This window comes from Miniopterus natalensis, chromosome 6 (assembly GCF_054644295.1).
Source record: "Miniopterus natalensis isolate mMinNat1 chromosome 6, mMinNat1.hap1, whole genome shotgun sequence".
In the NCBI taxonomy this organism is placed as follows: Eukaryota; Metazoa; Chordata; class Mammalia; order Chiroptera; family Miniopteridae; genus Miniopterus; species Miniopterus natalensis.
Genome location: NC_142086.1, coordinates 6,460,161 through 6,483,467, shown reverse-complemented (window position 1 = coordinate 6,483,467; position 23,307 = coordinate 6,460,161). Strand labels below are relative to the sequence as shown.

General features: G+C 37.6%; 1 protein-coding gene across 1 annotated transcript in view; it reads left to right on the top strand.

Annotated features, from left to right (window-relative positions):
- LOC107543807 (phospholipid scramblase 2-like) overlaps positions 1-23,307 on the top strand; it is a 48,524-nt gene that overhangs the window by 4,237 nt on the left and 20,980 nt on the right. The window lies entirely within an intron of this gene.

Sequence of the window (23,307 nt, the reverse complement as noted above, 5' to 3'; positions counted from 1 at the left end):
GCTCTATCCTGCCCCCGGATGGGGCGAGTTTGGGAGGTAACCAATCCATGTGTCTCTCTCACATCGATGTTTCACTCCCTCTCTCTCTCCTTCCCACTCTCTCTGAAAAAGCAATGGGAAAAATATCCTTGGGTGAGGGTTAAATAAATAAATAAATAAATTTGGATGAGTATGTTATGGAAAATCATATTCCTGCCTACAGTTTCTCTTTGAAGTTGAGATGAACCCTGTAAAACCTTTGTTCCATGGACTGTGAATTACCAGCTTAGATTAAGCAATGCTACAGTGTTGGATTGTGCTGACCAGCAGATCCAGTGGCCTAGCTTCCTAGAAAAGCACTCCTGATCATTCTACATGACACCTTTGACTCTACAAGATGCTTCCTGTGCTCCCCAAATGCAAAAATAAAATTAGGAAGCCACTAGATGTTTCAGGACCACTGACTGTGGAAAAAGAACCTGGGTAGTTTCATTAACTATAGTGACTTCCTTCTAGATAGAAGTTTTGAGAAAACTGCTAAGTTTTAGAATATATCTGTTGAATCAATCTTTATCTCTCTGCAAAGTGCCTTTTTATTTGTAGATTAAAACATGAATTGTACTAGAAGAGTAATGGATTTGATTAAAATATACAATTGCCACCTGTTATATTTAAATTACAGTGGTACCTCAGTTTTTGAACATCTCCATTATTAAATATTTCCGTTTACAAATACCATAAACCCAGAAGTAAATGCTTCAGTTTTCAAACATGCCTGGGAAGTCAAACATGCCATATGGATTCCACTAAGTGCAAGATCCTGAGGCCTAGCTGTTGGCTGTTGAGTCCTGAGCACCCACGCAACATGGAGGTGAAATTTGGGCTTATTTGGTGACTGTGTGCAATCAGTCTGTGCTATCTCAGGAGCACTCTTGCAACCAATTTGTTTTTGTGACTGTGTGCAATCAGTCTGTGTTCATGTCATCTCAGGAGCCCTCTGCCCATCACCCCTTGTAGTGAGAAATGGATAAAAGCTGCAAAACCAAGAGAATAATTAACAGAACGACAGTAGAGGTGAAGGAAGTTATTTCCAAACATGAAAGTGAGGTCCGTGTATGTGATCTGGCAACACAGTTTGGTATGACCAAATCTACAGTTTGTACCATCTTAAAAAATAAAGATGCCAATAAAGGAACCAATGTTGCAAGATGTGTTAAACACAAGACAAAGAACACAGACAATTAAAGAAGTGGCATAATTGCTTTTCATATGGATAAATGAAAAACAGTTGGCCAGTGACAGCATTTCTGGGAGCATGATTTATGAAAAAGCTTTACATTTGCATGCTGACCTTATCAAAAACACCCCTGGAATAAGTACTGAGAGTGATATTTTAAAGGCAAGTAGAGGGTGATTTGAAAAATTTAAGAGGAGGAGTGACATGCACAGTATGGTAAGACATGGTGAAGCTGCCAGTGCCAACAAAGAAGATGCTGACCAATTTGTTTTGGAATTTAAAGATTATGTAGAGGCAGAGGGTTTCCTTCCCCAACAAGTTTTCAACTGTGATAAGACAGCCTGCTTTTGGAAGAAAATGCCAAAGAAGACCTACATAACAAAGGAGGAGAAATCACTACCAGGACACAAGCCAATGAAAGACAGGCTAACCCTTTTATTTTGTGGGAATGCAAGTGGGATTTTAAGTTGAAGCCTTTGCTAGTCTACCATTCTGAGAACCCCAGCGTATTTAAGAAAAACAATGCCATAAAAAGCAAACTGCATGTGATGTGGAGGGCAAACAGCAAAGCTTGGGTAACCAGGCAATTTTTTTATTGAGTGGGTTCATGAAGTGTTCGAGCCAAGTGTAAAAAAATGCCTTCAAGACAGAACTCTTCCAATGAAGTGCCTGCTTGTTATGGATACTGCTCCACCTCACCCTCCAAGCTTGGAGGATGAGTTGATGGAAGAGTTCAGTTTTATCAATGTAAAGTTTTTGCCTCCCAGCATGACTCCACTCATCCAGCCCATGGACCAGCAGGTGATATCTTATTTTAAGAAGCTTTACACCAAAGCACTGTTCCAAGTTGCTTTGAGGTGACCTCAGACACAGAGCTAACCCTCAGAGAGCTCTGGAAGAATCATTTCAATATCCTACATTGCTTACATGTCATAGACAAAGCATGGAGGGATGTGTCTCACAGAACAGTGAAGCCAGAATGGAAGAAATTGTGGCCAGAAACTGTCCCTGAACATGCATTTGAGGGTGTTGAAGAGGATGCTCCTGTTGCTGAGGATACTGTGTCTCTGGAACAGTCCACGGGCTTGGAAGTGAGTAGTGATGATGTGGAGGGGTCAGTGGGGACCACAAGCCTGAACTCACCACAGAAGAACTTCCAGATGTTCTGATGGAGCAGCAACAGGTGGCAACTGAGGAACTGTCTTTGGAGGAGGAGGAGGAGGGGAGAAGGGAAAGTCTTTCTATTGCAGTGATCAAAGACGTGTGCAAAATGGGTTGAAGTGTAAATTTTCCTTGAAAAATACATTAATAAAGGTACTGTAAGTCCTGCCATTAACACTTTCAATGATAATGCTATGTCTCACTTTAGACAAATTTTAGAACATAGGAGAAAGCAAATGTCAATTGAAAACTTTTTAGTGAGGAAAAGACCCAGTGAGTCTGAACCAGGTGTCAGTGGTATAAAAAATCAAGGGAAGGAATGGCAGGAGAGGAGTCACCTACAGTGATTCTGGAAGAGGGCTACACAACACCTGAACAAGCCACCTATTGTGATTATTGAAGGGGACCCCCCCACCCAAACCATGACTATCATCATTGCAGGTAAGAAAAATTATGTTTTCATTTATATCATCTACAGTACTGTTTTTACATTATGTTTATTTATTATTGCTTTTATAGTACAGTATAGTGTGTTTATTGCTTTCATTGTATATCATTTTATGGATCTGTGCTATCATTAGATAATAAAATTCATGTTAAGTTGCTGTTTTAGGGGTTGATTTTAAAGGTCTGGAACAGATTAATCCATTTTGCATTACTTTCTATGGGAAACCATGCCTCGGTTTTCGAATGTTTCATAACTCAAACGGTGTTCTGGAATGGATTACGTTAAAAAACTGTGGTACCACTATACTTATAATGGTCCAGTTCAAGATGGTGATGGCAGCAGGCTCCTAAACTCATCTCCTCCCATGGACACACTGAATCTCCAGCTACATATAGAGCAGTGTCCTCTGAAAGAAATCCAGAAACTAGCTGAGTGACTCCTACACACTGGGCAAATGAGAGAAAACTCATATTGAAAGAGAAAGGAAAAGCTGTAACACTATATTATCATGAACTTCACCCCTGGCACAACGACGCACAACCAGGAAGGAATGTGGACCTCCCAGCTTCTCCCTCAGGAGCATAGGGATTGAACATCACATGTGGAGCCCCAGCTTTTAAGATTTCTACGTGCACAATGGGCTGCCAAAATATACAGCTTTGAAAGTCAAGGGAGCTTATGTCCATGTCCCACAATGCTATAACAAACTCAGACAGTCAATAAAGGTCTCGTGTGACCATGGCTAAACCCCAGGGTTCAGCACAGAGACAACAGACTGACACAAGCCAATCTTTCTGTGAAAATAGCATATTTACTTTTTTAAAAACAAAAAACAGCAACATATTTTTTAATTTGGGGTGCAGGCTTCTAATTTAACACATCTAGGGGCCAACTGCAGTAATCTCCATAGACCAGAGAGGCCAATGGAAGCTACCTTCCTGCTTTCTTTCTGTCCCACCACAGTTCACAGATATCCCCAAAAAGGAGCTTGTGTACATATTTGGCATCCTCAGCTTTTGTGGCTGCCACCCAGGAGACACATCCATTGATTACCTGGCTCTGATAGTGGGGCTTGTGTTCTTGGCTTCAAAGAGAAAGTAGCACACAAAGAAACAGTGCTTAACTGTCCATCCTACCAGAGATCAGTTCAAATGAAAAAGAGACAAACACCCATCTCCCAGTCTTCCCCTTTAAAAAAGTTGTTACCTGAAAGTCTGTCTTCCAATCAGCCTGCATCTAGTCAATGACTGAGACCCTACCCTTCGGGAAACTAAAAGGTCTTGGCATACTCTAAACTACTGGAAGCCACTAAGAATAAGAAGACTGCTGGATAATCCCAAAGGTCTGAGAGACAACTAAGAGCTAGGGCACAGCTGAATGGGTGGTTTTACTTGCTACAAAACCTGCTTCTTTAAGACTGGGAGAGGTAGCTGTTTTATCTAATTTATGGAAACCAACACTAGGAGTCAAGGAACATGAAAAAGAATTATATTCCAAACAAACAAACAAAAAAGATAAAAACTCAGAAAGACCTTAGTGAAACAGAGATAAGTGATTTACCTGATAAAGAGTTCCAAAGTAGGTCATAGAGATGTTCACTGAAGTCAGGAGAACAATTCATGAACAAGTGAAAGTTTAAACAAGGGGCAGAATGTATAAGAAAGTACAAAACACAAATAGATAGCTGAAGGATATAGGAACTGAACCAAAATGTCAATAGAGGGACTCAACATCAGAAAAAAATGAAGCAGAAAAACAGATCAGAAAATCTTAAGACAGGGCAGTGGAATTTATCCAATCATAGGAACATAAAGAAAAAAGAATGAAAAAGAGTGATGATAGCATAAGGATCTTATGGGATAGCATCAAGTGGGCCCTGTTGGTTAGTAAACTGGCCCCTTACTCAGGGCAAAGAGAAGCCAAAGAGGCAGGTGACAACAGATTGGTAGGTGGCAGGTTTAAAAAGCAAGGGAACTTTCTTATGAGAATTGTCTTGGTTGCCACAAGATGAGTAGATCTCATTTTCTGATAGAATCTGAAAAATTTATATAGAGGCCTTAACTCAGTTCAGTTATATATACCATCCAAATGGGCTCAATATCGATTCTCTCAATGTTATGTCCTTGAAGCAGGCCCCACCAAGGGAATGGTAGGCAGAGGACAAGGGAGGGGTGAGGAACTCGGATTGCCTGGGCCCACCTTGTGAGTCAGCCAGCAGTCTGACTTTTTATTACCTCCACCAACAGACCAATATTTGCATTATAGAGATCGGAGAAAGAGAAGAGAGAGATAGTGAGGCCAAACACTTCTCTGAAGGATAATGGCTAAAAACTTCCATAGCACAGAGGACACAGACATCTAGGTCAAAACTCAGAGATTTCAGTGAGATGAATTCAGAGACACACGAAGACACAGTATCATTAAATTACCAAAAGCTGAAGACAAGGAAAGAATCTAAAAAGCAGCAAGAGAAAAACAATTTGTTACCTTCAAGGGAGACCCCCATATAACCAGGAGCATATTTTTCAACAGAAACTTTGCAGTCCAGAAGGAAGAGGGAAGATATTATTCAGGGTTCTGAGAGAAAAATACAGCCAACCAAGAATACTCCACAAGGCAAAGCTGTCTTTCATAAGTGAGAGATAAAGGGTTTTCTAAACAAGCAAAAGCTGAAGAAGTTCATCACCACTAGTCCTGTCTTACAAGAAATGAAAGAACTGTAATTAGTAACACGAAAACACATGACAGTATCAATCCAACTGGCAAAGGTAAATAAATAAATTGGGAATCATCTAAAGTTACCATGTTGGTAAGTTAATTACTTCTAAATGTAGTATTAAGGTTAAAAAAAATAATGTAGTAAAAAATAACTACAACCACAATGATTTGTTAATAGATACACAAGGTTAAAAGGTGTAAATTGTGGCATCAAAACATAAAACGTGTTTGAGGGGAAAGAAAAACATAGATCTCTAGAATGCATTCAAACTTGTTTTCAACTTAAAATAGACTGTTATGAATATGTTTTATGTAAGACTCATGGTAACCAAAAAGCAAAAACATATAGTAGATGAACAACAACAACAACAAAATGTAAATATGCCATTACAGAAATTACTGAAGCACAAATGAAGAGAAAAAGCAAAGAAAGAAACAAAAAATTACAAAAGAGCCAAGAAACAAAATGAAAGTAGTAAGTCCTTACCTATTAATAATTACTTTACATTTAAATACTAAATTATGCCCCCAAAATAAACCTAGAGCAGCTAAATGGATAAAAAACAAGATCAAATTGTATGCTGCCCAGAAGAGACTCTCTTCAGCTTTAACAGTACCTCCAACTGAAAGTAGAGGTATGAAAAGAGATATTTTAAGCAAATGGAAACCAAAGAAAGTTGGGTAGCTATATTTATATTTATATCAGACAATATAGAATTTAAGACAACGATCATACTAAGAGACAAAGAAGGCCATTATATAAAGATGAAAGGATCAACCAAACAAGGATAGAATATTTGCAAATATTTGTGTATCCAACATAGGAGCTCCTAAATATATAAAACAAATATTGACAGACCAAAAGAAAGATAGAGATAAATATTCAATAATAGTAAGGGACTTCAATACCCTATTTTCATCAATGGATAGATCCTCTGGACAGAAAAGCAAGAAGGAAACATTGACTTATATGACACTTTACATCAGATGAACTTAAAAAACAGTTACAGAACATTCTATCCTAAAGAAACACAATACACATCCTTCTCAAACACATGGAACATTCTCCAAGAAACATCATGTGTTATGAAATAAAATAGATGGTAATAAATTACTAATAAGGACATTGAATTAGAAATCAAAAACCTCTCAGCAAACAAAAGTCCAGGACCAGATAGCTTCACTTGTAAATTCTGCCAAACACTTAAAGATAAATAAATGCTCATTTTTCTCAAAATAGTCTAAAAACAAAAGGAAAAGAACACTTCCAGTCTCATTTTATGAGGTCAGCATTACTATGATACCAAAACTAAATAAAGACACTCCAAGAAAATAAAATTACAGTACAATATCCCTGAAAAGCATAAGTGCAAAAATCCTCAACAAATAAGAGCAATGGATTCCAACAATAGATTCAAAGAATCATACACTATGATTTAGTGGGATTTATTCCAGTGATGAAGGATGTTTCAACATCTGCAAATCAATTCATGATCAAGAACATGAAGGATAATAATCATAAGATTTCAACAGATGCAAAAAAGTATTTGACAAAACTCAACATCTGTTCATAAAAAAACAAAAAACAAAACAACAAAAAAACTATCACCAAACTGGGTATAGAGGCAATGTACCTCAACATAAGAAAAACTTGTCATATATTAACAAGCCCACAGTCAACATCAACATCATACTCAATGATGAAAAACTAAAATTTTTTTCTTTATGATCAGGAATAGCACAAGTATGCCACACTAGCCACTTTTATTCAACATGTCACTGAAGTCCAAGTCAAAGCAATTATGCAAAAAAAAATAAAAGGCATTTAAATCAGAAAGATAAATGTAAAAATGTAGTTGGAAATGGCATGATATATAGAAAGCCTAAAGACTCCTCCAATAAACTATTAGAACTAATAAATTCAGTATACAGTCAAACCTCAGTTCTCGAACATCTCCCATATCAAACAATTCACTTCTCAACCCAACAACCTATTCATGCTTTTATCTGGATGCTCAGTGACACATCTCTTAGGCAACAAACAAAATAGAGAATGAGCAAGTATGAGTCAGTTTACCACTAAACCTCATGTTGTTAACATCTCAGGAAACTGTGCCGTGAATATTTTTGTGGGTATTTATTTTTGCTTTTGCTGCTGCTTATTATTATTAAATTTTTCATTTCCTTTTAAATTTTTATTTACATTTCATGTTCCTTTTGATTATAGTGTTTATAGATTCAACAATACATTAGATACGTACTGTATATAAGTAAAGTTAAAACAGGGAATCATTTGAGGACCTGGAATAGATTAGTTCAATTTACATTATTTCTAATGGAAAGAAATGATATGGTTTTCAAACCTTCCAGAATGAATTAACTTTGAGAACCAAGGTTCCACTGTAGTTACAACATACAAAATTAATATACAGAAATCAATTGTGTTTTTATACACTGCTGATGAACTATCATAAAGAGAAGTTAAGAAAACAATCCTGCCCTGGCTGGGTGACTCAGTTGGTTGAAGCATCATTCCATACACCAAGAGGTTTTGGGTTCAATTCCCTGTCAGGGCACATATCTAAGTTTCAGGTTTGATCCTCAATCAGGGCACCTGGGGGAGGCAACCAATCAATATTTCTTTCTCACATTGATGTCTCTGTCTGTCTGTCTCTCTCTTTCCCATCATCCCTCAAATAAATAAATAAATAAATAAATAAATAAATAAATAAATAAATAAATATCCTTGGGTCAGGATTTAAAAAAAGAAGAAAGAAAGAAAAAAAAAAAATCCCATTTAAAATTGCATCAACAAGAATAAAATAGCTAGCAATTAATTTAATCAAGGAAAGGAAAGACCTATACACTGAAAACTAAGACACTGATAAAAGAAACTGACAAAAACACACACAAAGGAAACATTTTCTCAGTGATTGGAAGAATTAATATTGTTCAAATGTCCATACTACAAAAAGCAGTGCAATCCCTTTTAAAATTCCAATGGCAGTTTTCACTGAAAGAAAAGAACAATCTTCAAATTGTATGGAACCACAAAAGATACCAATAGCCAAAACAATTTTGAGAAAGAACAAAGCTGAAGGCATTACACTTCCTGATTTTAAGCTATATTACAAAGCTACAGTAGCCCAAACAGTATAGTATTGGCATAACAGAAGACACATAGATTAATGCTACAGAATAGAGTGCCCAGAAGTAAACTCAGAAATAAACTACATATACGGTCACTTTATTTATGACAAAGAGAAAGAATATACAATTGTAAAGGATAAGCTCTTCAATAAAAGGTATTGGGAAAACTGGATTATCACATGCAAAAGAATGAAACTGGACCACTATCTTACATTATATACAAGAATCAACTCAAAATACATTAAATATTTGAGCATACAACCTGAAACCATAAAACTCTTAGAATAAAACATAGGGGATAAACTCCTTGACATTGGCCTAACCAAAGATTTTTTTTGGACACATTACAAAAGCACAGGTAACAAAAACTAAAGCAAGTGGGACTACAGTCAACTAAATATTTTCTTTACAACAAAGGAAACCGTGACCAAAATAAAAAATTAACCTATGAAATGGGGCAAAATATTTGCAAATCATGTATCTCATAAGGAGTTAATACTCAAATTATATAAAGAACTCATATAATTCAGTAGGAAAACAATTTATTTTAAAAGGTCAGAGGATCTAAATAGATGTTTTTCTAAAAAACAATAACATCAAAACCATAATGAAATATCACTTCACATGATATTTAGATAATAGAATGGCTATTATTAAAAAGGCAGGATATAACAAGTGCTGGCAAAATGTGGAAAAAAGAGAACCATTGTGCACTGTTGGTAGGAATGTAAATTAGAGCAGCTACTATGGAAAACAGTATGAAGATTTCTCAAAAACTTAAGAATACACTACCTATAATCCAACAATGCAGTTCTGAATATTTAACAAAATCACTATCTTAATTAGATATCTGCACCTCCATAGTCACTGCAGCATGTTTACAATAACCAAGACATAGAAATCCAACATATATGTTTATGAACAGATGAATGGATATATATATATATATGAATTTATATATGTGTGTAAAATATATATATTATATTTTTATGGCTGAATTATACATATATAATTATATATAATTATATATAAATATATATAAGTTTATATATATTATAGATAATATAAATATTATTTTATATATAATTATATATATAAAAAAAGAAGGCAATCTTTCCACTTGTAACAATATGGATGGACCTTGATGGCATTATGCTAAGTGAAATAAGACAGATGGAGAAGGCAAATAATATATGTGGAATTTAAAAATACCAAACGCACAGGTACGAGGAACAGATTGGTGGTTGCCGGATATGAGGATGAAGGTGGCTAACAGATACAGACTTCCAGTGATAGGATAATAAGTTCTGCGGGTGTGATTCACAGCATGGTGAATATAAAAGTATCGTATTGTATATTTGAAAGTTGCTAAGAGAGTAACATTTTTGTCATTGTTAATCCTCCCCCTAGGATATTTTTTCCATTGACTTTGTTTTTTAGAGACTGGAAGAGAGGGAGGAAAGGGAAGAGAGACAGAGGGAAAGAGAGAAAGAGGGAGAGAGGAATATCGATGTGAAAGAGACACATCAATTGGTTGCCTCCCTCATATGCCAAGACCAAGGCCAGAGATCAAACCTGCAACCCAGGTGCATGCCCTTGACTGGGAATAAAACTTGTGACAACCTTGGGTGCACAGGCCAATGCTCTAACTTCTTAGCCACACCAACAAGGGCAAGAGTAAATCTTAAATGAAAGGAAATCTTAAAATCAAAGGAACTTTTTATCTATATGTGGCGGTAGATGTTAACTAAACTTATTGTGGTGATTACTTTGCAATATATACATGTATTGAATCATTATGTTGTACACCAAAAAATAATACAATGTTATATGTCAATTACATCTTGATAAAATATAGTAAAAATGTATCATCTTCAAAACAATACTTATTGAATGTCAACTGTAATTGAACAAAATTAAAATTAAAAAATTACAATTACTTATAATATACATTATTATATATTTACAATGTTCTTGCTTTTGTTTAGTTTTCAAAACTATATTTTGTTTGGAAAGGACCTCTTTAATATTTGATAATTTGTCATGTGAGTTTTTAACTGTTATATTCTAAGGCTTTATAAAACCCAAAAGACCAGGTACTCTATATTATATAGCATTTCAATTATAATTTTTAGAATTAAAAACTTATATATATATATATATATATATATATATGAAATATATGTATTTATCATGAAATATAATGTAAGTACTAAATTTACTACTTTTTAAAAAATATATCTTTATTGATTTCAGAGAGAGGAAAAGAGAGGGAGAGAGAGATAGAAACATCAATGATGAGAAAGTCATTGATCTGCTGCCTCCTGCACATCCCTGACTGGGGATCGAGCTCGCAACCCGGGCATGTGTCCTGACCAGGAATCGAACCCTGATCGCCTGGATCCTAGGTCAACATTCAACCGCTGAGCCATGCTGGGCCAGGCTAAATTTACTACTTCTTAATATTTCAGTTTTTAAAAAGGGATGTCTTTAATATTTTTACTTTCTTCTATCTCTACATGAAAGTCTATATTTTAGCCTTATGACTAGTAGAAAGTGATAAAGATTACTCTTTATCTTTATACTTTATACTCAGTATAAATTGATAAAGGTGGCTTGCTGCCTTCTGGAGGTCAGTGAATAATATGAAGTGATAAAGTTTATTTTTAGCATCTGAGGCGATGACAGAGGCTTATACCTTTGCCCAGTTCAAAATGTAATAGATCACAAAGTCTCTGGAGGTAATGTCTAGAGAAATGGCAGCATGAGAGGTCACCTTAGTCTCTCCCTTTGAAGTTTCAACAATTTGAACAGCTATAATTCAACAAAGGATTCCCTGCTCAATGTACAAAATGTGTGAGAGATTGGCACAAACACCTGAAGATGGGCAGGTGGGAGAAAACTGGGTATGTGGGAAGGGAAAGTAACTGAGGTGCACTGCAGACACAGTCCTGTAGCCTGGTGTTCACAGTCCGGAGCTCACTTTGGGGCTCGGCCAGTGAGGGGAGGTTCGGGTCGCCTCTGACACTCCCTCCAGCTGGGAGGAGCAGAGAGGTTCAGAGCATTCCTATGGGAGCGCGCAGTAGAAGCTGGGGCTGATCCCAGTGACCAAGGCAGGGATGAGGCACAGAGGTACAGCTGCAGTTGTCTGGCAAACAAAGCCATGGAGCTTGGTCGCCTCTCATCACCCTCCCAGAGTTTGCCTCCCCTCATCCTCCCAGAGCTAGTGGAAGGCCACAGAAGAAGCTGTACTAGTGAATTTCAGGTTGCAGAGCACATTATCTGCAAAACCAAGAACTGGTATTATGAAAACATTTTTTTCCCTGAGGGACAGGCATTCTCTGCCACTAATCCAGGGGTCAGATGGACACAGAGAGGATTCTGCAGAGGTCTGCCAATCATCGTTACAGGAAGAACAAAGTAGCAAAGATGCCAAACTACCCCAGCTCTCCCCAGCCTCAAACAAGGCAGCTGCACTGCCAGCACTGGGGACAGCACTGGGATTTTACAGACTTGGAACTCCATTACCCACTACATTCCCCAGCAGGGTTGGTCATCTGAGACCAAGACCGCCAGAACACGGAGAAGATGCCTACCTTCCCAGGGAACACAAGCTATTTTCCAGCCCCACCCTCAGAGAGCTGAAAAGCCAGAGCAGCGATAAAAAGCTAAAAATGTGATTCACTGCCACCTACTGGAAAACAATAGAAAGGCTTTTTATAAATCTGTTAGAGAAATACCACTCATACATAGATGCCTAAACAGAGAAGGAACCCGTCAAACACCATAAATTACCAAGGTAGTGAGGCAACTAAAAAAGAAAAATCTCCAAAAAGCAAACTTGAACACATGGAAATATATGATGCAAATAGAGAATTCAAGATTGCAGTCCTGAAAAAAATCAACAAGATACAAGAAAACTCAGGCAGCTTAACAAACTCAGAAACAAAGTCAGAGAACAAAACAAATACTTTACCAAAGAGATGGAAACTTTAAAAAAAGAACCAAGTAGAAATACTGGAGATGAAGACCTCAATAAAAGACATAAAGAATAAACTAGTAAGCATAGGAAATGGAGCTAATCAGATGGAAGAAAGATTTAGTGACATTAAATGTAGGAATCTAGAAATGATGCAGAGGGAAGAAGAAAGAGATTGAGCATAAATAAAAATGAAAGAACTCTATCAGAACTATATGACAATGTCAGAAAGAGCAATATAAGAAAAATAGGCATACCAGAAGAAAAAGAGCTAGAGAAGGGTATAGAGAGCCTATTCAAACAAATACTTGACGAAAACTTCCCAAACCTATGAAAAGAGCTAAATCCTCAAAACCAAGCAGCAAACAGAACAGTTACCTCAATACAAAACGGCCTTCTCTAAGGCACATTGTATTAAATCTGTCAAAAAATACTAAGAAAGAAAGAATTCCCATAGCAGCCAGGGAAAAGAAAGAAGTGACCTACAAAGGAAAACCCATCAAAATTTCATCCAACTTCTCAGAAGAGAAGTGAAGCCAGAAGAGAGTGGAACCAAGTATTCAAACATCTAAAAGAGAGAAATTACCAGCAATGAATAACATATCCAGCAAAATTATCCTTTAAATATGGAGAAATAAAGATGTCCCCAGACATACAGTAGCTGAGAGGATTTATCACCAGAAAACCTCCACTGCAGGAAATACTCAAGGGAGTTATTCTACCTGAAACAAAGAACGTAAGGTCACAACACTATGAGTAAGATCAACAAAAAACTTACAGCATAAACAGGGATAATTGTGACGACAAAAACATAAAAGGGGAGGGGTAAAGGTCTGTACTGGCGAAGAAGGATGAACATCTGATGCACGTGAAAGAAAAAGCTATTGTATATATGAAAGTTTATCTTTTATAAACCTGATGGTAACCACACACAAAATTTCCCAAACGAGGACACAGCTTAAAAAAAGAGGACCCAGAGGAAAGAAGTATGAAACACCACCAAACACACACAGCAGACAGAAGAACAGAGGAAAAGAACCAGTGGAGGCACAGAGCTACCAGAAAACAAAAAATAAATTATCTACAGGAAATCCTCATACATCAATAATTACCCTAAATGTAAATGGTCTGAATTCGCCAATAAATAGGCACGGAGTAGCAGAGTGGATCAAAAAACAAAACCCAACTATATGCTGCCTAAAAGAGACACACCTAAGCTGCAAAGACAAAGGTAGATTCAAAGTAATAGAGTGGAAAATGATTCTCCAGGCAAACAACATCCACAGAAAAACAGGTGTAGCCATATTCATATCTGAAAAAATAGATTTCAAGAGAACAAAGACAACAAGAGACAAAGATGGACACTTTATAATGACAAAGGGGACACTACATCAAGAAAACAACACTTCTTAATATATACCCACCCAACTAGGGAGCACTGAAATATATAAAGCAACTACTCACAGAACTAAAGGAAGAAACAGGTCAAAACACAATAATAGTTGGGGACCTTAATACTCCATTGATGGCAATAGATAGAGCAACCAAACAGAAAATCAATAAAGAAATATCAGCCTTAAATGAAACTCTAGACCAAGTGGACATGGTTGACATTTACAGAGCCTTTCATCCCAGAATATCAGATTATAAACTCGTCTCCAGGGCACATGGAGCATTCTCAAAGATAGACCATGTGTTGGGTTGCAGAACTGGCATCAACAAATTCAAGAAGATTGAAATTATACCAAACATATTCTCTGATCATGATGCCTGGAAATTAGAAACCAACTGCAAAAAAAGAAGTAAAGAAACCCACACATATATGGAGATTAAACAACATACTATTAAAAAATGATGAGGTCAAAGAAGAAATAAAAGACTAGATCATAAGATATATAGAGGCGGAGGATTAATGGTGGTGGCGGACTGAGTGGAGGCTACACTGACACTCTCCCAGGAGCAAACTTGAATGACAACTAAAATATAGAAAAACCACCCTGAGTAATCAACTGAAGACGAGCTGGAGAGACCCTCATAACCAGGGAGGAAAAGTAGAGACCACATAGAGACCGGTAGGAAGTGCAGAGGCATGAGAGGGCCGGCTGGGCTCCCACAGGCAGCAGCTGGAGGTCCAGAGGCACAGCTCAGCTACGGGGGTTCCCACTGAGGACTCTGGGGCCTAAACCCCAGGCTGGGCTTCCCAGCCAAAAGCACCAGAACTGTGAAAGGTGCCCACATGATATCTGGCTGTGAAAAGCAGCTGGGTTTCTCTCTGCCAGCGAGAAATGGCTGGAAATGCAGGCACCTTCTTAAAGAGTCAACATGTTACCAGCAAACCCTAGTGGAGTTTGTGCTGCCCGTCATTGTGTCCAACTCAACAGAGTCAGAGTTGAGTCATAGAAGGCATTTATTGAGAAGACTGGCCAACCAAGAAGACGGGGAGCATACAAGCATCCAAAACCTGTCTCACAGCATGGTGCCAGGAACGGGATTATAAAGGGGAATGGGATGGGGTAAGTTGAGGCTGGGAATGGAATGCAGCAACGTGCAGCCCCGAAGGTCCGCAGACATCAACTATTGTTCTTAACCAATCTGGCGATGCAGCATCTGGCGATGGACAAAACAGCATCTGAGTCTTGTGCCTCTAGATTTATGACTTTGTTCTTATTGCCCCGTGGGTTTGCATCCAACCATAAACCAGTCTGCTGAATTCAAAGGGAACACAAAGGGTCTGGGAGGGACAAACTTGTAACAATATATCATACATAATATTATGAAATAAGCACAACTAGTTATACAATCAAACTATAAATCATAATATTCAGGCTATTGCACCCCATCACTTCCCCCTCTGATTATGTAAATAATCTGATATCAGTCTCACTAATCTCTATATATTGTTCTTAAAGCAATCATATTGTTGTAGTGCCAATATTTTCACTTCTGCCATACAGCGATTACTTCTCCTAGGTCTTATGAATTTACATACACTAAAAAAATGAAGGCTTCCTTTATGCCAGCCCAGCTGGGTAGCCAAGAAGTAAGAGCAGCAAATTCCTTGGTAAAGAAGCTTTTCCTTTGGGTGACTTTGGAGAGTGTCTCTCACTTTTTGTAGTTTGTCCTCAATGAGTTCTAAATTGTCTGTTAGCCCGGCCGGGCATGGCTCAGCGGTTGAGCATTGACCTAGGATCCAGGAGATCAGGGTTCGATTCCTGGTCAGGGCACATGCCGGGTTGCATTCTAGGCAGCCAATCAATGACTCTCTCATCATTGATGTTTCTATCTCTCTCTATCTCCTTCCTTTCCTCTCTCTGAAATCAATAAAGATATATTTTAAAATAAATAAATAAATAAATGTCTGTTAAATTAAAGCAGCACATACCTATGAAGTCCTCGCGCTATTGCTTATGTCCCAATAATAAATAATCTGTGGCAGCATGGTTCTCTAATACAGCTTCCCTTACTTGCCCTAATTCCTGGCCCATGGATGCTATAGCTTGAGAAGTGGAATTTAAGGCCTCTACCATAGTACGAGCAAGGTTGGTTACTTCAGCATTCAGCAATCCTACCATTACTGGGATGACAAATATGGTTATAGAAATATATTCAGCTTGGCTAACCAACTGTACTTTACCATCACAGTTTTCATTTAGTAGGAGCTCATGGCACACTCTCTGAGGATGAGGCTTCTGTGGCAACATTACAGTTAAGCGTCCAATTGTATAAGGGCCTCTAGCACTATTCATAGGTACATAAGAATATGCTGTTAAACCACAGAGCAAGAACCAGCCAGGGGGAAGGAGAACATGCCCATTTCCATAAGATACAGAGGAATTTTCTTTTGAACAGTTCAATTGTTGATGATTTTTCAAAGATAAATAGTTTCCTGGACATCCTGTAAAATATACACACTCTTCCTACCCCTGCTATTTTAATAGAAAACACAGTACAAGGCCTTTCAACAGCAACAGGGCCAAAATTATATGTCATTATAAGTAATTCTTTTCAGTATATTCTGAAACAGTATAATTTCTTAAAGTCTTTAGAAGGGTTCTGACACCTACTAGGCATGAGGCAAAAGCCTGTTCTATGTATTTGCCTCCTGAAATACAGAAACATGACATATACAATATATTCCTGGCAAGTACACCCAAACATTCTCATCCCATTGATTGGAAAGAGATCAGACCTGCCCTACTAGTAGTTATAAGGCAAAGAAGGAAGCAAATCATTGTTTCCTTAATATAGTCTTTAAGTCTCTGAGCGGTTGTGCAGTCCAAGTCTTCTCTTCTGCTGGAGCTCTCTTCATGAGAGGCAGATGTACCCAAGGCTTAATCCCAGCCAACTTGACAGCTGTCGAGGTCATTAATACTATGTCCCAGGGTCCACACCACTTCTCTATTTGGTGTCCTGGGGATCCTACTTTTCACTTCTTCAGAACTCGATCCCCTGTGAAAAACGGGTGGAGAGAACCTGGAAGGGGAGAGACTCTAGGGGAAGCAAAGTTATGAGCAGCTGTTAAATATTTACTTAAATGTTGCACATATTTCTGAATAAGCACATCTTGGTCTATGTGCATGTTTTCTGTCTTAAGGACTGTCTGAAACCATCAGCAAAAACCAATTTTATAGGGACTTAATGCAATCTCACTTCTGGGAGCCACTTGGACTTGTAACAGGGCAATTGGTGGCATCTGGTTCCAATGTAGATGAATCTCCTGACATAGTTTTGGCTCCCAACCTTTCCTAAGGCCAGATATTATTTCGAGGGAGGAAATGTCAGGGGTCTGCATGACCAGTGGTGTGCTAGGACAGGCCATCCTGGTGGGGAAGTCCTTGCTCTGCTCATGTCTAACAGCCTACTGTATGTCCCCTCAAGGATCTTGGCTCTGAATTATTTCAGAGAAGAGGGGCACAGAGTCTCTTCTTATAGCTACTTCCTGCTGAAAGGGAATGATGGTTTTCTTGAGAGCCAAGAGATTCCTTCTCTCTGTCAGAGGAACAATGAGGCCTGGGCACAAAAGGAGGGGGCAGTGGTATCTAGAGGTGGTTTTCCCTGAGTGTAAGTAGGGCTTGTAACCTAGTGGAGACAAACTGTGTTATAAATTTTAGTATTATTGGGGTAAAGCTAGAACAACAAGATTTATGACAAATGGTCTGGTGGAAGGAAAAACAAAATAAAACAAAACAAAAAGACATTTCAGTTCTAATATTTCCCTATTGAAACAACTTTTCCCCCTAAAATCACCCTCATTTTATTAAAGAGCCAAATTAATACCAATCTCTTTACTGTATTGTTCAGTTTCAATTTGGCCTGGTTATTTGTATGAACCCAATAAGAGTAACACTTACCATATAAACTATTTATTTATTTATTTATTTATTTTTAAAACATTTATTTTTAATTTTATTTTTGTTTAAAATATTACAGATGTCCCTTTTGCTCCCCAATGACCCATTCCACCCCCTTCCATCCCCCTCCCCAGTCCCTCTCTCCACCATTGTCCATGTCCTTGGGTTGTAAAATCTGCTTTGCTGGAATCTCATGAATGAGCCATCCGGGCAAAGAAGCCAGCTACCTAGTTGCCATCAGGTTTTGCCTGCAATACCTATAGACTCAGGTGAATTTCTCAAGTTCTTGAGGTCCCCCAAATATCTTGAGGTTCTTTCCTTGCCATGTCCCAGGAAAACAACCTTCATCCCTTACCTGGAAAGACTGCCACAAACTATATGACCAAGCAAGGAACCAGGCTTTCTCCAAGGTGCTCTTATTGGCTTCAGATTCAGCCTTTGTTTTCATGAGGTTTCCTGGTGACATCCAGAGTCCAGGCATGTCTCTCTCAGACATGACATTCCAGCCCAAGTCTCAATTAATAAAATGATCATTGAAAACTGATCTTATTGAATTCATGCAAAGAAACATATTGCCATGACTCATTAAGAAATTGCCAAATTCTGAAGGGATCAGAAGAAAGAAAAATGTAATTTACCTAATTGCTTTAAGAAAAGAAACAAGTTTTCTTATGTCTGAAAAAAACAGAAAGATTAGAAATCAGAAATATTTTTTTAACAAAAGTTACAAGCACTATAATTATTTTCAGTTCATTAAGTCTCTTAATCAATTTTTGTTTCTCCTGATTTTTCTTGCCAGTACTTCTATAAATCCAGACACTCTATAGAGTTCCAGTAATTCTCATCCAGTTTGAAGGGGATGGTCTGAAAATTTATTCTCAGAGATATGTAATTTAAAATAAGTCAGAATCCTTTCCATGGATAACCTCAGAAGATGTAACATTTTTGCAAATTCATTACAACAAAACAGTGACTGTCTCTATATAACAAGAAGAAATTTAAAATGATGTGGTATGGATTTGATTATAATGCAATTGACATAAAATCCTGTCCTTTCTGAAAAACACAATATTCCAGAACAACATTTAGAGTTATAAATGAAAGTCTGTCAGAATTTATAGACTCCTGGAGATTTTTACATCATTTGGATAACATATATATATATATAAATAGAATATAGTTATTATTTCTTTACTTGACAAAGCTTCCTATGTACCTTAAGTATAAGCTTTTCCTTCCTTGAAGCATTCCAAGGCTTATACAAATGACCTAACGCTAATTCTAGGTCAAGAAAAAGTTTCCTAAAATTCAAACCCTAGGAAGATTGTCAACTTATGTAACAAAAGTTCATATATCATTATTATTATGAAATAGCATTGGACTATTTATTCATTCAGAGTGACAACAAAAGATATTAAACACAAACATAGGTAGGTTAGCAAAATTTCAGTTCCTACAATTAAGAAGATGACTATTTTAAAGTGATCAAGTACCTGATTGATATAACATAATATATAACCATTTCAATAATTTATAAAACTTTTGTATCTTAGGCAAATACAGGAAAGATTTTTTCCCTTTTAACAGGCTGGAAAATGACTAAACAAATTCTGTATTAGTTTACTTTAGATTCATTTATCTAATTAAATTTATTATTCAGGTCACCTATAATTTCCTTTTAAAATTTCTCTTCACAACCCTTCTACAACTTTCACAAACCTTCTTACCCATTCAGATATAGAGCAATTCACATTATTTTTTCCTTCAAAATGTATCTCTGTACCTCATACCTTCTTTTACTAAAACTATATAATTTCTTTCCAATTAATTATGATCTTAACTCTTAGAAACCTTAATTTTTAGCTGACAAGTAATTAACATTTCTCGTTAGTAATACATTCACATTTTTTAAAAGATATTTCAAATAAAATGTAAGACATATTTATTAACAGATTCAAATCCATCCTCTAGATTCTCTGTAATAAGAAGTCAAAAGTAGGCAAACTCAAACCAATTAATATTTTAGTATCCTGTTATTTCACAAAACATAGATATTTAATAAATTTTATTATTTAACTCAATAGGACTCCAAAGTTTTAAGTTACTTAAGACTTTGGAACATTATGTTTATATATATAATTGAATCATAAAACTTTATCAAAACTCTTTATTTTAGTTATATTTCTTCATTATGTCTTAACAACTCTATGAGATTTAAAGTCGAATATTACCCAAGGCATTTTCCTGGCAAATTTTGTAACAGGGATAAGGTGACCTTCACAAGTTTTCGGAGGCTGGAGAAAAGGTGGAGGGAGAAACAACCTAACAGGCCTCTCAGCTGTTCCCAAGACTGAGGCAACTCCCAGGTCTCCAGTGGCTTTAGTGTAAAAGTACCATTTTTTTCTTCCCACGGGGAGTGCCCTCTGCCTGAAGGCATTTTGGCATCTCTGGCCCTGCTGGGAGAAAGAACTTGGGGCGGAGGGGAGATTTATTGCTCATATTTTTCTTTCAGAGTAGAATTATGCAGAGACAAAGGCTTGAACATATGGCACTTCCCCACATTTCCTCAACGCTGACAGAACAATTCAAGCTGTAGAATAGTAAAATAGTTAAGAGATCCAAACAGTGGCCACCATTCATCAGATTGTAAAACATACATGGGCTAAACAGTATTGCAATAAAAGATCATTTTCTTTTTAGTTATAGAATCATAAGCATAAGTTGACCAATCAGCCAGAATGTGGACCAGTGGGCTGCCAGGACAGGTTGCCAATACATTTCCCATGCATTCAAGTTTTCAATACCCACAAATGCCAGAAACAGAAGGTACCTTAAATATGCCACTCTCGGCTTATAATGCCCAGGACTTTCAGACCAGAACAGGTGCTCAATCAGAATGCTGATTTAACCAACAGCAAAGGTGACTGGGAAAGTCTAGGGTGCTAGGGAAAGTTCCTGAGTTAAATGACTCAGCTGTTGCTAAGGAGTTTTCACAGGCACTTTCATGGAGTTCCCCACATCTAGACAGACACTCAGAGTCCTTTGGCACCTCCAAAAGGATCTCAGAGGAGTGTCCCAGCAGAGTTACCAAATTTATGTTAACAGGAGACCCCAGTGGGGTTCGGGCTGCCCATCACTGTGTCTAATTCAACGGAGGCAGTGTTGAATCATATAAGGCAGTTAGTGAGAAGGCCAGCCAACCCAGAAAACAGGGAGCATATGAGCATCCAAAACCTGTCTTACAGCATGGTGCAAGGGACAGGACTATAAATGGGAATGGGATGGGGTAAATTGAGGCTGGGAATGGGAGACAGCTACATGCAACCCCAGAGGTTTGCAGACATCAGCTATTGTTCTTGATCATTCTGGATATGCATGGACAAAACGGTATCTGAGTCTTATGGTCAGCACATGTCTCTGATTGTTCTGTGCCTCTGGATTTATGACTGTTTTCATTGCCCTGTGGGTTTCCATCCAACCTTAAATTGGTCTGCTGAATTCAAAGGGAACACAAAGGGTCTGGAAAGGACAAACTTGTAACAATATATCGTACATAATACTATGAAATAAGTACAACTAGTTATACAAACTATAAATCAATATTCAGGCTATTGCACCCCATCAAATGCACAAAGTTTCATGTGCAACCATTCACCTTGGGCTCCAGCACACAGAGGGCAGAGTGGACTGGAGCTGTGTAACAAGAATATAAGGATGTGGGCTCTGGAGATAGAGCTCAGAGGGTACCACTCTGGATTCCTGTGCCAAGTCATTCCTCCAAACTGCAGAGGACATTTTTCTCAGTCAGACATTTACCTTCCAAACAGCTTTTGCTTGAGGGGGAAGCAATTGCCCCACCTTGCATCCAAACCTCTAGGCATACTCCCTGGAGTTTCTACAGCCTGAGACTCATTAAGACAATCAGATTACTCAGCCTGCAGGCAGAGGCAGAATTCAGAGTGTTTGAGTCTTTGCCTCACCTGCTACTGGACCCGGCCTTGGAAAAGCAGACTTTGGTGTGCATCTTGGTGCTGTCCAAATGTACCCAGACCTAACAGAGGGTACTGCAAGCCATGGATTGTTGATAGCTCCAAACAGGGTACTCAAGGCCAGTCACAAACAGTGTCTGACATTGGCCTGCACCAGAGACCCTCCAAGAAGACTGAGTCCTAGCAGGCTTACCTAATACATAGAAACAAACTCAAACAGGCAGCCAAAATGGGGAGGCAAAAAAAAAGAAAAAGAGAAAAAAAAGCCCCACATGAAAGAACAAGAGATGTCCCCAGAAAAAAAGAGGCAAATGAAATGGAGATAAGCAATATATCAGATATAAAATTCAGAATACTGATTGTAAGGATGCTCAACAGCATGAAGGAACATATGGAAACTATGAAGGAAATTCAGAATGACATAGCAGAAATAAAGAATAGATTTAAAGGAATAAAGAGCAGATTAGAGAAAGCTGAGGGTCGGATCAGTGAATGAAAAGACAGGGCAAAAAAAGTCACTCAATCAGAGATCCAAAAAGAAAAAACAATTATAAAACATGAGGACAATCTAAGAGAGCTGTGAGACAACAGGAAACATGACAATATTCACATCATAGGAGTGCCAGATGAGGTTGAAAGTAAGCAAGGTTTAGAGAACCTGTTTGAAGAAATAATGGCAGAAAATTTCCCTAATCTGGTCAAGGAAAATGTCATACAAGTTCAGGAGGCACAGAGAGTCCCAAGCAAGAAGAATCCAAAGAGGCCCACACCCAGACACATCATAATTGAAATGCCAAAAATTCAAGACAGAGTATTAAGGGCAGAGAGAGAAAATCAATCTGTTACCTACAAAGGGGTTCCCATAAGGAGCTCATCAGAAATTCTACAGGCCAAAGGGAATGGCATGAAGTATTCAAAGTAATGCATAAAAAAGATCTGAAACCAAAGCTACTCTATCCAGCAAGTCTATCATTCAAAATAGATGGTGAAATAAAGAGCTTCCCAGACAAAAAAAAAAAAGGCTAAAGGAGTTTATCACCACCAAACCAGCATTGCAGGAAATGTCAAAGGGAGTGCTGTAATTAGAAGTTAAAATAGAAACATTACAAGAAATGTTAAAGAAACTGCTGTAATAATAAGAAATAGAGAGAGAGATATAGGCATAAATAACTAAAATGGCAATAAATAAGAACCTATCAGTAATAACCTTAAGGATTTAAAGGGAGAGATCAGCAGCCATACAGTCATAATCGTGGACTTTTAACACCCCACTGACTTCACGGGATAGATATTTC